The sequence below is a fragment of the Talpa europaea genome, assembly GCF_964194135.1.
Source record: "Talpa europaea genome assembly, chromosome: 16".
Classification (NCBI taxonomy): Eukaryota; Metazoa; Chordata; class Mammalia; order Eulipotyphla; family Talpidae; genus Talpa; species Talpa europaea.
The window spans coordinates 26,275,348-26,291,596 of NC_140084.1; positions in this window are offsets into that span (position 1 = coordinate 26,275,348).

Sequence of the window (16,249 nt, forward strand, 5' to 3'; positions counted from 1 at the left end):
AAGAGAACAGCAGGTGGGTAAGAGCTAGGTAGGGTGAGGAGGCAGCAGGGATGTGACTTCGTCCCTGACCCATTCAAGGGACAACTGTAGGCTCTCAGAGGCATCCCAGGGCCTCCAAAGGCTGCAGAGACCACGGCATTTGATGCCCTCCTCTGGCCTCCTTCTCTGCCTCCTGCACACCTGAGGGTCGGGCCCTTGCATCTAATTGGACAGCTGGGTTGGTGAACGCGGCCTGTCCTGCCAGCCGCCTCGCTGGCCGCAGTGACAGCTGCATCCCTCCCTGATGTGAGTGGGCGCTGAGGAGCGTTGACATGCGATCAGCTTCCCTCTGATATCCTTCAGCCAACCTGACAGTTGTCCAGCAGGGGCTAGTCAACCCGACTGCCAGCCCTCACGGAGGCATTGTAGGACAGCTTCTGAAGAACAGGCAGGAGAGATTTCAAATCGGCTTTTATTTCCTCCCAGCTGGGTGACTTGGAGATTTGAAGCAAATCCCGAGGGCCGTCGCTATTGTAGGGGCCACCATGTAGGGGCTACCAAAATGCAGGGAACAGCAAGCAGCCCTTCAAGAGAAGCATCTTGCCTGGCCAACACGGGTGTGGTAAGGGAGACTTCTCACAATTACAGTCTGCTCAAGCCCAGTTCTAGGGCAACACACACACCTGTCCCCTGTTCTGACATCCCTGTCCAACTGTAGGGTAAGTGAATTAATCAGGTGTTTTGTGCCACTAGCCTCTGTGGCTATCACCTGAGGCCTTAATCGTGTTAATGCAGAAGGTGCTCGGGATCATGGATGTGGGGCATGCGTACCTGATTGTGGACACCTGGTGGGTGTCCATGGGTGTGGGCATGCATAAGTCTGCACACCTGAGCCTAGAGGCCGGGGACATAAGGATGGTCATGGGACAATGAGCAGCATGACTACAAGACCACAAAAGAATGCCAGAGAGAGACCAGGGAAAGAGCATAAAGATTCGTGGGGTAGCTGGGAGACCTGTCATCAAGCTTCCCCACCCGCCTCCAGCCAAATTTCAGCCAGCACCTCCAAAGAAATAGCAGAAATGACTCTCTGGGTATCATAAAATAAACCAGTTCCCAAGCCAACTGGGGCTAAATTAAGAGGCAAGAGGTAAAGTCCATTCTCTCTAGGACCTCACCTGCTCTCCATTGCACATTCTGTTCTCCCTTTGCATCCAGGGAGGGCTCTGGAGACTGGAATGACATGATAGGAAGACTGGCTCAGGTAGCAACATGACCGAGCAAGACCCTGTGGGTTCAGGACCTCCTATGACTGCCTCAGCACAGAGAGCCTGGGGAGGGCTAGGGCAGGGCTCACACTGGGAGAGGGAGTTGGACTCTGCACGGAGAGGGAAGCCGGCCTCAGCTTGTGTGACGGGCTGGTCTTGCACCAAAACCACAGGTACCACTGGCCACATTCAAGAGTATGCTTGACCACTTCAAAACCACACTTCCCACAAAAGTCTGATTTATCTGTTAAGAGCAATCTGTTAGATGTTTGAATCAGAATGCCTTATCTGAATTAATTAATCTGTTTGAAGGGAGAAAGGTGTTCTCTCCTTAAATGTCAAGTCTGTGTCATATCTGATTCTATATGGAAGAAAGCATCTTTTGATTAAAGTGAAAACTTCTCACAGCTGGGGTGACCCAGCCCCCCAAGAAGTGCATCCAAAGCTCTGCCGATGACACTCTTGGGCTGAGTCTGTTCCTAATTACCAGACGTGGCTCCCTGCATTTCTATCTGAGCTCCAACGTGGCAGAGAAAAATTAAAATTACTGCTCAGCGGATGTCTCTTAAGCTTTGGTGATGGGTGATGGGTGGCAGCTGACCGGCCCGACAGAGGCGGCGTCAGGACGGCACGTGGCCGCTTGAATGCATCTCTGGGATGTCCCCACGGCACTGCTGGCTATGCATGAGCCTGCTCTTACAATTAACGTCATCTCCAGCCAGCCCCCCTTCCTCCCAGAGCCCTGTCCCCAGCTCTGATCTCCCGTAGCCCCCCGCCCCCATCGCCCTGTTCCTGTCTCCCCCACATAGACTGTTCTCCCCCAGCCCCTGGTCATCCCACTCCAGCCCTGGCAGTGTCTCCTGTCAGTCACCCTTCCAGGCTGGGGCCTCTCCTCACTCTCCTGACCCCAGACCCACAGACATTTCTCGGTGACAGCTTTGTGATTCCTCAGCGCCCTGCCACCTCGGCTTTCTGAGAACACGGGGCTCCAAAGGGGCCTCCAGGCAGACGGCAGGAACCAAGAAGCCGCCTCAGCCACTTGTCATTCAGCTGGACTCTGCCCGTCCGCAGCAGCTCCTAGGCTGAAGTTGGGAGCAACAGCCCCTGCTCTCCTTCTCCCTCTCTTCTCTCCGCTCCTCCATTTGCGTGCCCAGTATCTCTCCATCTGCCAGCCAGTCAGGGCCTCATCTGCGTGGGGCATCGTCATTAAGACAGTACATTTCCCAAGACAGGGGATGCTCTCTCACTAGGTTTAATACCCTCAAAACAACTCCCAAGCTCAGGTTCAGGTTCAGGTTCAAGTTAAATATTTGCTGGACTCTCGGTAAGAGCCTGGATTAAGAGGCAGTGCCCACAGTGGGCAACAACGTGGTGTTGGCACCAGTCACCTGACTTTCAGTCCCGCTTGACACTCGTAACCCTGTGATCCTAGACAAGGGGCTTCCTCTCGGGGTCTGTCCCGTTGAGCTGAGTGGCCACTTAGACTTGCTGTGAGAAGCAAATGAGCAAACACCCCGGGCACTTAGACATGAGGTGGCCACCGCAGCTGCTGCCTGAGCAGCTCATACTGCTTCCAGTGGACACAGTCATATGTATTTCCTCCATGAGTTGTTCCAAGGACCTTGTAAACTAGTTACTGCTGGGCCCATTTGGTAGGTGAAGACATTAAACGTGGAGAAGTTCAGGTATCTTGTCCAAATGTACGACACTGATTTGCGTCAAAACAAGAACTTGAACTTAGGTCTGGGAGTCAGTTCTCTGTCACTGCTCCCAAGTGCATAGCGCATTACTGCCACGTGTGTACACTTAGCGAATATTGGACAAATGTCTAAGCATCTATTTTCATTCACAGTCAAATCCCACAAACACCCAGGAGAGGAGCTCGCTGGACAGACAATGGACACATCAGCCCTGGGCCAGTCCTGACCCCAAGGCAAAGCCTCCTGCAGAGGCCCAGGTTAGAAGGACATGCCCAGTTAGAGAAGGAAAATGCAGCAGCACATGGCCCCCCAAGCTGGTCTTTAAAGAGGGGTGAAAAATCTTACAAGGGAGAGCTGGCAACTGGTATAGGAAGAATTACATTCCTCAGCTCTAAAGGGGTCCAGAGCCTCCCTGGTGTGCCTAGGGGTTAAGTCTCAGTGCTATCACAGCTATGGCCTGAGTTTGGTCCCCAGCCAGAGAGCTGACCCACATGGCCCAGCAGATCTCTCCTGTCTTGCCTGCTGCTCCCCTCAACAGTGTAGAGCCACCAGTTCTGTTCCCCCCTCTGTCTCTGGTGAATCCTCTCACCCCACAACTCTAGTCTATACCCCAGTTCTTGTATGCATAAATAAATAAATAATTTTAAAAAAAAATAATAAAGAGGCCCAGCTATCCCTGCTCCCCAGGGCCGCCACCCCACCGAAGCCTCCAGCGTCCATCCATCTGTGGTCTGGTAGCTCTACAAGAGTCCATGCTGGCCACTCGCCCACAGCAGCCAGGAGGGGCTCTTCAAAACACAAATCAGGTCATGGCTGCTCCCCCTGTCTCCTTCAGAATGAATTTCCGCGGCCTAGCCCTTCTCTCCTGCTCCAGCCTCACCTTCTCCTGCTCTCCAGTGGAGCCGCTGCAGCAGCTTCCTGTGGCTCCTGGGACCCACCAAGTGCCGGCCTTTGCTGGACACCCCCCTGCTCTGCTCTGTGTCCTGAACGACCCCCACCCCTCAAAGTGTAGGCAGCTCTTTGCCCAGTGGGTGTCCGGCATGTGTGCTACTTCCCCAGATGGCCTCTGGCCAAGGCCCAACCTCCACACCCTGCTGCGCTGGCCTCACTGAATCCGTATCAACAGTTGAAGCTTTCAGTTTTTAAGGGCAAGGGACTGGCTCTCTTGTCTATGTGCCACCGAGCACCAGAATAGAGTTGGATAAGAGGCTTCGAAACACTCATGGATGAATGAATACGTTTGAATCCTGGCTTTCTGGGCCCAGCCCGGCTCATGTCCGAGGGGACGGAGGGGAAGGAAATCTAACGGTGTCTCGGATCTCCTGGCGAGGATGTGGCGGGGAGCCGGGGGGCCATCTGGGAGCCAGGGGGCCATCTCTTCAGACGGGGAGGGAGTGTTGTCCTCCTCAGGCAGGGGCAATGGCCTTCAGTAAGAAGTAAGGTCTGGGCCTGATGGCAGGGCGGAGGAGCAGTAGGAAGGGGTAACCTTGGGCAAGGGGGGAGTCAGGGAGGCTGTTGCTCTGTCGATGCCGAATCAAGGCTTTGACTACAGATTTCACTGGTTATGTTGTTTCCCCAAATCAGCTCCACCAACCTGCGTCAGAGGGCACGCATTTCACGCATTTCTTCTCTCCTCCCAGGGAGCTGGAGAATCACCCACACAGGCCTGTGAATTGATCACAGTCCAAGCTCCTGCACTTCGTGGTGAATGTTTGCAGGCCTCTGCTGTCCTGGCCCTTCCTGTGCAGCTGTGGGAGGGGCGCCGTTCAGGGCACCATCATTTCCCCAGCGGAACATGCGGCGCCTGTCATCCCAGCAGGCTGTCATCTCAGCCTCTTTGACCTGGCTGATGCCTGACATCCTTGCCAGATTCCTGAATTTCAAAAATGCTTGGCCATTTGCTTATGAAGCTTTTCCATTTCTCTTGACATTTGCTCTTTCTTTGCCAAATTTAAATTTCAAGATGAGATTGTTGTATTAGTTTTCTGTGACTGTCTTAACAAATTACTACAAACCTGGTGGCTTTAAACAACAAAAGTGTATTCTCTCATAGTTCTGGAGAGCAAAGGTCTGAAATTAAGGCAGGGCTGTGGAGACTCGGGAGAATCCTCACCTCTTCCAGCTTCCACTGCCTCCAGATGTTCCTTAGCTTTGGCCCACCCCTCCAATCTCTGCCTCTGTCTTCTCCCTTTAGACCTGTATAGACTCTTGTCATTGGATTTGGGCTCCATCTGGATAGTTCAGGATGACTTCATCTCAAGATCCTTAACTTCATTACATCTATAAAGTCCTTTCTTCCAAATAAGGTCACATCCACAGATTCTGGGAAAATGGACATAATATTTTGAGGAAACACCATTCAATATACTATAATTCTCTTTATGTAAACTCAGCAGATCAAAAGAAATATGTCTCCAGTTTTAATCTTAGGAAGTGACAAACCCTATCAGTTCACATCTCTCTCTTAATTTCATCCTTTACAATCTTTAGCCCAATAGCAAGTCAGGTACAAATCACTATTCAGTCAGGACTTAATGTCAGTCAGACCCTTGTTGGAGGCAATACTATCCGATGCAATGCAAATTACATAGAACAAGTGTCTGGGAGTCCTGAGATCATCCATCAACTCCATCATTAATTGGGTGACTTTGGAAGTATTTTTGCTTCTCTGTACTTCAGTTTCCTTATCTATAAAATGAGTTTAAAGTAGAACACAGGGCAAACTCCAACCCCAAGATCAATTTGGCCCCCAACCTGTTTATGCAAATAAAACTTTATTGAAAGCAGGCAGCTTTCAATAATGCTGTAGCTTTTCTGCTACAATGGCGTAGAGTCTTGAGAAAGATAGAATGTTCCTCAGAGTAAAAAATACTTGCTAGTTAACCCTATACTTAAAGACTCTGACCCCCCCACCTTCACCCCTACTAGCATGAGAGTATCTGAGGTCCCTTCTAACTGTGTTAATCTGCAGTATGACTGCCTGATGACCCTTCGGAGTGACTGTGTTCCTGTTATAAATGAAACCATCCGATATTTTTTTTTCCTTCTGGTTTATTTCACTGAGTATAATTCCTCCTAGTTCCATCCACGTTGCTGCAAATGGCATGAGTTCATCCTTTTTGATTGCTGAATAATATTCCATTGTGTATATGTACCACATCTTCTTGATCCAGTCATCTATTTTTGGGCATTTGGGTTGTTTCCAGGTTTTACCTATTGTAAATAGTGCAGCAATACACATAGGGGTTCAGGTATACTTTTGAATCAATATTTTTGTGTCCTTTGGGTAGATCCCTAGGAGTGTAATTGCCGAGTTGTGTGGATGGGGTGTCCAAACTGAAATGAGGACACATTGATCTCATAACGTCAGTTGTGAGTCTTCCTCGCCAGCACCTGTGTGCACTGCACCACCATGGTGTCTGCCTCCCAGGGACTGACCCCCTCCCCCTGGACCTGGCCCTCTCTAGAGGGACAGTCAGGGGCTTGCAGGGCTCCACTAGCTCATGTGACCTGGGGAACCCACCTGAACAGGACAGCCACCCTCCAGGGCGGTGAGCCAGCCTCTCCCTCTTTGCTTCCAACACAGCCACGTTAATGCAAATACACCCTCTTCCTCCCACCCCCCGTTCAAACCTCCACCTCCTTCATTCTCCCTTCTTATTTGTTAAACAAATCCTGATCTGCCTTTTTAGGCTGCTCTTGAATTTTATGGCAACATATAATAAACATCTGACTGCTTTTATTTCTATTTAACTTTTATCTCGAATGTCTCTGCTGTTTCAAACCAAATATTTATAGCATCGCCCAGACGCCACAATTTCACTCCTCCCCAGCACTGTCACTCCCTCCTGCTTGTGCTCCCCAGTGCTTTAGAGAATCTGGGGAATCTTCAGGCAAAGGGCCCCTTGCCTTCAAGGACTCCCAGCCTGGAAGTCTGAGTTACTGAGGGCCCGGGAGAGCAATGCTGCGGGCAGCCTAGCCCTGGGCTCATTACCAGGCTGTCCCAGGTGACTCAGGGCCTTCCTGAGCTCTGCATATTCACAGTCACCTCTGCCAGCCTGGCTGAGGACTGCCCTGCCCTGTCCGCTGCAGAGCAGGCTGGCAGCATCCCAGGTCCTCTGTCTGCCCCAATATCTCAGGTCATACCCAGGGCCTAGAAGACCAGCTCCCTGGCCTGCCTGTCCTAGCATGCAGTCTTCGCTGACTGCATGTGCTCCCAGCAGCCCTAGCAACCTACCCTTCACCCAGGACTTTCTGCTGCCTTCTTGGTGCCTGGTCCAAAAGGCACCATAGGAGATCCATCCATCAAGGGCTCTAACCCTGTGGATGACCACGCTCTGGACCTAAAGTCTGGAGACCTTAATTTCCCTCCCTGAGCATCAGTTTCCTCATATGTAAAGTGGGGATCATAATGCCTGCCTGGCTTTACTCACTCACCTTGCAGATTCTGGAAGGATCCCCCAGGAGGAGGCAGAGCAGCCTCAGATCCCTGCAAACTCATGCCCAAGTCCATCAAGGTGCAGCTCACTGTCCCTGGTTTCACAGGCCTCCAGCTCGAGAGCTCTCCTGTGGTCTCCTGGGCTCCATTTTCTCATCCCATCTGTCTCAACCTGTGCAAATCCTACCAGGCTCAGCACATGGCTAGGCGTTGATGAATCACCCTCATCAGCCTGCCCCCTACCTGCTTCCCACTCCTCGTGAGCACTCCAGGTGTGCTTGACACAGCAGAGACACCCCACAGAAGTCAACTCCCTTCTTTCCCCAGATAGCTTAGGCTGCACATTTCAGCCTCCTGGTTACCCATGGCCCTTGATGCAAATCTTCCATTTATCTGTGAAAACCTTCTTACTATTTAAATCCAAGCTGAGCCAAGTTAGGCACAGCAACCCCATTTCTAGAACCTCATGCTCACAGATTTCCACATCTCCCACCTTTCCACCCAGGGAAGACTCCCTTTCCAGTCCCTGGGAAGAGATCCCCTCCTGCACCGCCAGGGAGTCTCAAGGCCCAGAACTTAGTCGATCTCTGGAAGACTCCCTGGCTGCATCCATCTGTAGGACACTTGCAGAAACTGAGGCAATCTGCTAAAAGGAGGGAAAGGGATGCACTTGCTCACCTCCCTGAAAGAACCCAAGGGTCACTTGATTCCAAATACAACTTGACCCAGGAGCTCAAGAAACATCACCTCCAAGTCAGGTTCCTGGCAGCAGCAACAGTGGACAGGATGGAGAGCAGAAGGGAGTCTCCTCCATTGCAGGAGAAAGCATAAGTTGGCACAAGAAACTTTGTCCATTGCTGGGCAGTGCCTGCTGCAGCTGCAGAAATACACATCCCATCCAAATGCCAGTTCACATTCAAGTCTGACTCCAATCAAAATGAAAGGTCACATTCACCAAAAAGATGCACATGGGACTGTCATAGCCATTTAATTAGTTATCATAGCCAAAAGGTAAACCAATGTCCATTAAAGTAGAACAAGTAGGTGAAGTGGACTATAATCATAGAATGAAACAATTCAAAAGAGAACATCACTACAACAACACACAACCCACAGCAATGGGGATGGACCGCACAGTCTAATGTGCAGATGGAGGACCCAGCAGACATCACGTGCCTTATAGAAGTGATTTAATGTATTTGCAATTCAAAAATATTCAAAAATAAGGCCTATTCTTGGGAGTGTACTGACTGGAAGCAGATGCGGGGCACCTTTTGGGATGCTGAAAGGTTCTACATCTTGTTGCAGCCCAGTGTGTGGCCATGTAAAACTGCAACGAGCAGCACAATGAAGAGCTGTGCACATTCCCATATGTAATTATACCACAATAAAAATACCTCAAGAACAATCGTAAAAATTAAAAGAAAGCCAAGTTTCCCTCCCCCGCCGTGGGTTCTGTTTCACTCTTGGTGGCGGGATCCCATGTGGTGGCAAAGTGGCCACTGATGGCTCTAGGCTGACACCTACCAGGTCAACAGTGCCAGGGGTCCAGGAAGTGACTTTCCTCTGCAATGCTTAGGCCATGTGCCCACATGGAGCCCACCTGTGACTGAGGTGGAGGCAGGTGGAGACAGAGGATGCTCTGACCAGGCAGGCTTGGGTCAGAGGCCATCCCTGGAGCTAGGATTTGGGGCCAGGTACACCCCAACCTCAGGAATGAAGTGGGGAATGTGTGGGCTCAGCACAGATAAATAAGGTGTGGCACTTGTCCCAAGGGAAGGGGACACCTTTGGCTGGAGCATGTGCTATGCTGCGTTAGTAATGAAGGACTACCTCTCCAGCTGCTGGACAGTCCTTGGCTGACAGTCTTCTAGTCTCAACCTCCTTTAGGAATCCCCCGGGCTGGAGGCAGCTGCCTAGTTCCAAAGCAATCCCATTTAAGGAGGGCTTAACCAGCTTATAAAGGCCCATCATGCCCAGTCCTACCTCAAGACAACCCTGAGGGCCACTCCAGTTCCAGAGCTCCCCCACTCTTTGGTTGAGACCCATGAGACATAATGCAGCCTGACTTCTCCCTCCCCCACCTCCTCATAGACATTCCACACCAAATCCCCATCTCAGAGCTTCTCAGGGAACTTAACCTGTGAACCTCCATGGGGTGGACTGTCACAGTCTGTGAGAACATCAAGGGTACTTTCATTGTGTGACATTGTAGTCTGTCCGCTACAAGACAGTGGCACTATCAGATGAGGATTGTGAGTTTTTTTTCTCTCTTTTACTTAGAAACAGGAGTCAGGGGTCCGCTAAAGGGGGTCCTCAGATTTCCTTTGATGCTGAGCTGGACTATCAAATTAAAAAACCTGAGGCCCACCACAACTTCTTAGTATATCAGTTCTTGGTTTGCTCTGTCTCAAGAGTAACAGAATGAAGTCTGCACGTGTGGTGTCCTCTGCTTACTCAGATAGCTCTGGATAGTGTCCAATTGCAAACCCTATTTGCAGTGCTTTGAGCTCCCAAGGAAGCATTTGTAATGGGTGCCACTCTTGGCAGAGGATGCCCACAAGGTGGCAAGGAAGCTACCAATGTATCTAGACTGGCACCCATACCATCACAGGGGAAAGAGCCTCTAGTAGCTCCAGGAAGTAACTTCTCTGGAAAGACCCCTGTCCCATGCCATGCCCAAATTTTTAATTCTTTTAACTGTTCTACTTCCATCCCACTTTCTTTTGGAGGGAATGCCACCATGCTCAATTGGGACCTGCCTCTCTCTGCTCTCTTCTTCCCAATCATACACAAGACCTTAGTGCTGAAACCCCTAAAGCAATGGTTCAGAGATATACATGTCACACGTCACCTATGTCAGCTCAAAGAGACTGCAGCCCAAGACATGGGTGACGCCCTTGAAAATAAGTAGTCTTCTCCCCACAGTGTTTGCTAACTGAGGGCACGTCAACCTGGACATGGACACAAAGTGGAGGGAAAAAAGATCCAAGCCAAGAGACTGAGGGTCTTGAAATTTATCCCTGACAATTTTACCTTAATATCTATATCCAGCCATACCTGAAGCCAAACATACATCCACATTTCCATTTACATGAGCTGATCGATTCCTTTTTCCTCTCTTGAGTCAATTTGCATTAAATTTTTGTCACTTGCATAAGAAAGGGCCCCAATTGTTGCAGAATTTCTGAATACAAGTGATGAGAGGAACTTGGATTTCTTCCAGTAATAAATATGAAATGAAGTGATTTATACCCACTGAAGCTTACAGCCCAAACCTATAATTTCAAGACATCCTCTCCAGAACAGGGTTTCCAGTCTACCTTTCATGACTCCTGATTCTCTTGGATCCCAACCTCCACCAGCACTTGTCTACATTCTTGATCCCAATCCTTGGTCATTCCTTAGCCTGTAAGACAAGGACTACAAACTACAGCCCATGGGACAAATCTGGCTTACCACCTGCTTTATGTGGCCCATCAGGTTAAAAATGGTTTCTATGTCTTTAAATGGTTGGGGAAATAAAGAAGGTTGATATTTTTTACCATGTAAAAATTATACTAAGTTCCTATTTCAAAGTCCATAAATAAAGTTTTACTGGAACACAGCCATGTTCATTTGTTTATGTATTGTCTACGGTTGCTTTTGCACTACAACAGCAAAGTTGAATAGTTGTGACAGAGACTGTATGGCCCACAAAGTCTAAAATAGTTACTATTTACTCTTCACAGGAAGTGTGATCCTGATGAACGTCTCTGGAGGTGTGACCTTCACAATTCAGCATCTATCCTTGAGATCCTGTACCACCACCAATGAAAAGTATTTCTCTTTAAATAATCTACCTATTTTACCAAGCTTTAGACAGTAAGCATCTCAGAATTTGGAGGCATATTTCATCAATTAAATTTTCCCAGGCTTTATCTCTGAGTCAAACATGGATATACTTGCTGAATGAAAACAAAAATGAATGTTCAATTTGAGTCACTGGCCATTGAAATCAAAAACAAAAATAATCACAGAAAATAGAAAGTTGCCATTTTTGTGAGGTCCATGTAGCCATCAAGGTTTTGTGACATACACTACTGAGTGATGACAGTTCATGTTTGCTGGGCAAGACAGAAGCTAACTCCAAACACAGAACCTTGAATTCCAGTTCCACTTTAGAATTCTGGTAGGTTTTGTTGTTATTTTTGTTTTGTTGTTTTGTGGTTCAAGTTCTGTAAGATGAGATAAGTGTTTATCTTCTGGAAGTTATGAGGATTAAATAAGTTAACACTAAAGTAAAAATACTCCAAAATAGGGCCTCTCTGGTGGCGCAGGCAGTTGAGCGCCACGCTGTGAAGCTGTCTGCAGCCTCGCAGCACCGGTTCAATCCCGGCCGGCTGGTGAGGGTCCCACATGGCACAGCAGACCTTTCCTATTGTGCCCGCTGCTTCCCTCAGCAGTGTATTTCATCAGTCTGCCTGTTCTGCTCCCCGCTCTGTCTCTGGTGAATCCTCTCACCCTCCCGCTCATCTGACCTGTACCCCAGTTCTTGTATAAATAAATAAATAAATCTTTAAAAAATACTCCAAAATATTAGCCTTCATTTTCATTCCTCACTGCTTATATAACAATTTAAAATACATATTTGCTCTCATTTTTTCTCACAAATGCAATGGGAAGGTGGGCTAACCCCACTGAACTAGATTAATTCACAAGTTGAGTGAATTCCTTTGGGTTCTCGCAGTTGATGACAGACCCTTTCCCAGTTTGGAACATGAGAAAGAAAAGAAGGAGGCACTAGTGATCCACAGCTCTCAAACCCTCCAAGACTTGGCTCAGGTGCCAGGAGGGTTTTTGTGTTTTTAAAGATTTATTTATTTATTTATATGAGCACTGGGTACAGTCAGAAGCGCGGGAGGGTGAGAGAATTCACCAGAGCCAGAGTGGGGAGCAGAGCAGGCAGAAGGACCGAAGTACACTGCTGAGGGGAGCAGCGGGCGGAAGGGGAGCAGCGGGTGGCAGGAGAAGTCTGCACACCATGTGGGGGCCTCTCCTGGTGGCCGGGGATCGACCTGGTGCTGCAGAGGCTACGGGCAGCTTCGCAACCCAGCGCTCAACCGCTGCGCCACCAGGGAGGCCCACCAGGAGGGTTTTCTAGCCTACCTCGTCAACAAAGCTGCTTTCTTCAGGGTTCCCAAAGAGCTCCCTATTGTCAAATGTGATCCTCGGGTCTTTGTCCTTACCCAACTGATTGTCGCAACAGCATTTGAAACAGTTGAAGCTTCCTCCTCATTAAAGCTTTTCTTTCATGCCTGAAAGGACAGGGCTCACCGTGTTTCCTCCCACACCACTCGTCAGTCCTTACTTTCTTCTGACGCCCCTTCTCCTTTCCCTTCCCAGTCTCAGTGCCATGGTGCTGAGGACACACTCTCTCAAATTCTCCTAAATGCACATTCTAAGCCTCCCATGGTTTTTGATAACCTCCCAGTTTTTGAGCCAACAACATCGAAACATCAGATCCTTATAATTAATTGCTTACTTAGAGATCTTTTAGAAATCTCAGATATATCATATGTAAAACCTAACTCTTGTATTTTTCTCTCAAAACTTGAGCTCAGTCTTTACCATCTTTTTTTTTTAATGACTTTTTTTTTAAAGATTTTTTATTTATTTATACAAGCACTGGGTACAGTCAGAAGCACGGGAGGGTGAGAGGATTCACCAGAGACAGAGCGGGGAGCAGAGCAGGCAGACCGATGAAATACACTGCTGAGGGGAGCAGCGGGCGGCAGGAGAGGTTTGCGCGCGATGCGGGACCCTCGCCAGTGGCCGGGGATCGAACCAGCGCTGCAGAGGCTGCGGGCAGCTTCACAACCCAGCGCTCAACCACTGCGCCACCAGGGAGGCCCGTCTTTACCATCTTAATGAATGACCTTGGGTGTAGTCTGAGGGAAAGAAGAAATCAAGGATAACTCTAAAGATTTTAACCAGGAGAAACTCAGTGAGTCGCCTCTGTCATGTTTTTTTCTAGACCTTGTCGTTAGTTGGAGTCATGGATATGAGTATGGGTTTGGATATGAACATACATTCTCATAACAATATAGAGATTTGTTATCCCCTCTCCTACACAAGGAAGCGGGCTCATTGAAAGCAGAGAGTTTGTGTCATGAACCGAGAAACCACAATCAACATAACAGCCTGATATGTAGTAAGTGCCCCCAATAAGGCATGAATAACTGAGTCTATAGAATGACAATGTTTCGTGCACCACAAAAGAAATGAAGTGAAACCTAGAACTCAATCCACAGCACATTTTTAAGACAATACATTCTGGACCAAGGCAGTGTATTTACACACATGTCCTAATTTCTCTGAATTATGAAATAGATGGGCAGATAGGTAGATGATCCATCGATTGATAGATAGATGATGGAAAACGGAATTGCATTTCCAGATACTAGTAATGAATAATCTACTGGTAGATTATTATAGATACAATAGATAGATACAATAGATCGATACGTAGATAATTAAATTGGTTCAAAGGAGAGATAGCTAAATGTAAGTTTTATTCATAGTATGCCAAATGATCGTGCTTCTTTTCTGAAATTTTCATTTCACAACTGCTTGTTTTGGTGTCAAGTAGATACAGTCAAGTTATTAAGCTCTGCCTGGGAGAGATGGGAAGAGAGCCTCTGTGCCACTTGTCCCTGCTCTCAGCAAATCCTCATCCCTGCCACATGACAAGTCTCTGCTCAGCTCCAGGGCAACACGTGGAGTCACCTTTGCTGTCTAAATTCATGTTCTGAAGTCTACTAGGCTTTAGGGAAGAAGTAGAAATCTCTTCATTCACAGGTAACATAATCACCTATGTAGAAAATCTGATGGCATTACAGAAAAGTTAATAAAACTAAGTTTAGCAAGTTTGTAACCTACAAAGCAATATAACACAGAATTGCATTTCCAGATACCAGCAATGAACAATCAATCATAAATTGCCATCTTTAAAACTACCATTTATGATAGCATCAAAAATATAAAACAGCCATTAATCTGACAAAAGATGTGAAAGACATATACACAGACAAGAACAAATATTGTGAGAGAAATTAAAAAGGAACCATGTAGCTGGAGAGATACACACCTTGCTGATGGCATTGAGCCAAGGTGGCATTGAGCTGGAAGACTCAATGTTATTAAGATGTCAGTTCTTCCCAAATTGATTTAACAATATTTCAATCAGTCAAAATCTTAGCAGGCTATTTGTAGATATTGACAAAATGATTCTAAAACTCATGAAAAAACAAAGGGCATGGAATAACCAAAATAACTCCAGAAGTGGAAAATCTAGCTAGAAAACTAGCTAGACTGCCACTGAATTCAAGAATTATTATAAAGCTACAGTCATCAAAACAATATGGTATTGGCATAAAGCTAGAAAAATAGATGGGTAAAATAGACCTGGATAGCCAAAAATAAATCTATATTTATTTAGATGACTAATTTTCACAAAGGAGCAATAGCAGTACTCTGAAAGATTTTTTCCAACAAATGGATCAGGGACAATTGGATATTCACAGGCAAAAAAAAAAAATTGGATTCACACTGCACACAGCATGCCAAATTAATTTAAAAAATTGAGCATGGACCTAAATATAAAATATAAAGCTATAAAATTCCTAGAAGAAAATATGGGAGAAAATCTTTGTGAACCTTGAATGATGCCAAAATAGATATAATTCCAGAGCATCATCAATACAAGAACAAAATAAGTTGCACTTCACTGAAAATATTTTCTGCTCTTCTAAACCTATTGCCAGGGGAATGAAAAGATAAGCCACAAACTGGTAGAAACTCCTGGCAAAGAATGTATCTGATAAGAGACTTGTATCCAGAATATATTTTAAAAACTCTCAAAACTCAACAAAGACAAATACCCAATCAAAATGGGAAAAATATTTGAACAGATATTTTACCAAAGAAGGCATACAGATGACACAAAACACACAAAAAGATGCTCACCATCATTCATCACTAAGACAACACAGACGTCACTGAAAAATAGGTAAAGTTTAAAAAACTAAAGTGGACACACCACACCCATCATATCAAAACAATGGAGGAACTAAATCGCCTTCTACTGCCAGGCTAGACTAAAATGTCCAGCCATTTTGTAGGGCAGTTTGGCAGTTACTTAGAAAGTGAATCAAATATTTGCCATATCATCCAACCTATGAGTAAAACTCATAGGTATCAGCCTAAAGGATAGGAAATACATGTCTATACAAAGGGCATGAATGTGCATAGCATCTTTCTGTAACAGCCCTGAACTAGAAACAACACAAATATCCACCAACAGATGGATGGGTAACAAGTTATGGCGAATCCATACAATGGAGTACTGCTCAGAAATAAATAAGAGTGAGCTACTAAAATATGCAGCAACACTCTTGAATCTGAAATAACTTTATTGAATAAAATGTCATACAAATGCAAAGGACATATTGTATTATTCTGTTTATAGAATAGAATCCATAGCTGCCTGGGGCTGGGGGAATAGAGAGGGTTTACCAAGGTGGCATGAGGCAACGTTTAGAGGGGATGATAGATTTCCTTCTCCCGTCCCTCTTTCCCTACATTCTTCCCTCTTTCCCTCCTATCTACCTTCCTTCCTTTCTTTTTCTGATGGAAGGAAATCAAGTCTTATCTTTGGGCATGGAAGACTACTGTCACAATGGCCATCTCCCCAAACTGGGGAAAAACAGAGACTTATGTGGGGGAATACTAATGAAAGGAAGAAGCTAAAGGGTCTGCTTCAGTGGGATTTTAGACAAATAGTCAGGATTTCAGAAATTGTATTCTTCCAAATTTGGTCCTGC